This window comes from Ornithodoros turicata, chromosome 2, assembly GCF_037126465.1.
Source record: "Ornithodoros turicata isolate Travis chromosome 2, ASM3712646v1, whole genome shotgun sequence".
In the NCBI taxonomy this organism is placed as follows: domain Eukaryota; kingdom Metazoa; phylum Arthropoda; class Arachnida; order Ixodida; family Argasidae; genus Ornithodoros; species Ornithodoros turicata.
The window spans coordinates 146841134-146843216 of NC_088202.1; the positions used below are offsets into that span (position 1 = coordinate 146841134).

Genomic DNA, 2083 nt, shown 5'->3' on the forward strand with positions numbered 1-2083 from the left:
ATTTTCATATTCGCGTCGCCCCTGGCGACGGAATGTCGAACGTCTTGTCTTTCACCCCAATAATGGTGACGCGCTTTTCGGACTGGCACATTGCGTGGGAAAGTAGCCAGAGAAGATTGGAAGAAGAATGCGGAAAGAGGTGAAAGCGCATTGTACTCGTTACCAGACCTCAAACGTCCGCGTAACCTTATCGAAACCGATTATCTCCCCACAATGAACACGACAGTCTCCCGCAGGTGGGTGCATAGCGATGCTTTCCACTCAAAGATGGCGGACTCAAGGGCTGGGCATGCGCATACGCGTTGTCGGAAATGGTCCATTCGGGATTTTACGTCGCGAGACAACTGCAATCATGAGGGACGCCACAGTGGTCGGGTCTGTGGATTAATGTTGCCCACCCGAGTGTTCTTTAAAGTGCTCCGAAATCTCGACATACGGCAGACGGCGTGTCAAAGCAACCTGTACCCTTGCACCAAGTTGCCACCGTCCTTGGAAGGGTTTGAACCCGCGATCTGGGGATCAGCAGGCGTACGCGCTACCGACTGCGTTAGTACGACTGATTAGTACGCACACTGAACGGTGAGTGGCGTTGGCGCCCGCCTTGTCGGCGCCGTGGCTTAGTTGGTTAAAGCGCCTGTCTAGTAAACAGGAGATCGTGGGTTCGAATCCCACCGGTGCCTTTTGTACGCAATGCTCGTGTGAGAACGCGGTGGAGTCTGTACGCACTCCGAACGGTGAGTGCATGGCGTGGTCGTGGCCGGCGCATTTCAGGCATCGGTCCTTTTGTTCCAGCGTCATGCATGGTTTCAGTAAGGCCGCGTGGTCGGATACCTCAACCTCACGAACAACGTCTATACTGTTCTCATATCTTTTTTAAAATAATCTGTAAAGGATAACAATGACCACCCTGATAAAGATGTCAGCTTGCGCACACGTATTGCTCAACATTCACAACGGAATCATGACGACGCCGGTGCTAAGACTCACTACTTCCGATGTGATGCACCGGGAATTCGCAGGAATAAACTATTGCGTCGAGTAAGAAGCATCACTACCAGAATACGTTAATCTAATTATTCTACGCTGTGCAGGACACGTCGGACAGCCTCCAAAGCGGAATGTAGAGAAGGTCGCATGACCTCGGAATAATGTTGATTGATTGATTGATTGATTGATGCCTGTGACATGCGACAAGAACGAGTGAAATATGACAGTCAACCAGGCTGTCTGGCGCTTTTTCGACGGTTGACATTTCCAATTGTTCATTTTCTTAGGCTCCTTGAGCCGTCGAAACCATCGAAAAAGCCAGACAGCCGGGTGACTGTCATATTTCACTCGTTCTTGTCGCATGTCACAGGAATCAATCAATCAATCAATCAATCAACCAACCGACCGACCGACCGACCGACCGACCGATCAATCGATCAATCGATCAATGCTGAGGTCATGTGACCATCTCTGGATTCCGCTTTGGATGCTGGCCGACATTTCCTGCACAGCGTGAAATAATTAGATTAACGTATTTTGCTGATGATGCTTCTTACTCGATGCAGTCAGGGGTTGTGTTTGTCTGTTTGAACCTCAGAACAGTTGGAACGTTTCCATGATCACCAGAACAAGGTGGAGATCTTGCCACAAGCGACCGCTTGGGGGCGGCTACAATATGACTTATTATTGTGGCACCCCTGCGCCTTGGAAGAGCAATTGTTGCCAGACAGGTGGCAGATTGAGCACACTATGACCCGATAGTTCTTAAGACTAGAAAATAATTTGATGATATACTTCCGTGTCGCACAAAATATTTGAGGAGAACACCATGCGAGGATTGGAATCACGTCAATCGCACATACGCGGATAGCATTGGCATAAATTCGTCGGTAGTATTTTGAAGACACGAGGTTTCGTCCGTAGTGGCTAACGACATTACGCCTACTAGCCGCTGAAATGTGTGCATGTTGTAGTAGACTGGAAGTGTATGTGCATGTATGGGTGCACTGGTTTGCATGTTGTAGTAGACTGCATGGAAGTGTATGTGCAAGTGCAAAGAGGACACGTGCATCCGCGTGCTCCGATGATACGACCG

General features: G+C 49.4%; 1 non-coding gene across 1 annotated transcript; it reads left to right on the plus strand.

The window, feature by feature from the left end:
• Positions 1 to 606: 606 nt before the first annotated feature.
• Trnat-agu (transfer RNA threonine (anticodon AGU)) lies at positions 607 to 680 on the plus strand. Its single transcript has one exon. It is a non-coding gene; the product is annotated as a tRNA-Thr (tRNA).
• Positions 681 to 2083: the final 1403 nt, after the last annotated feature.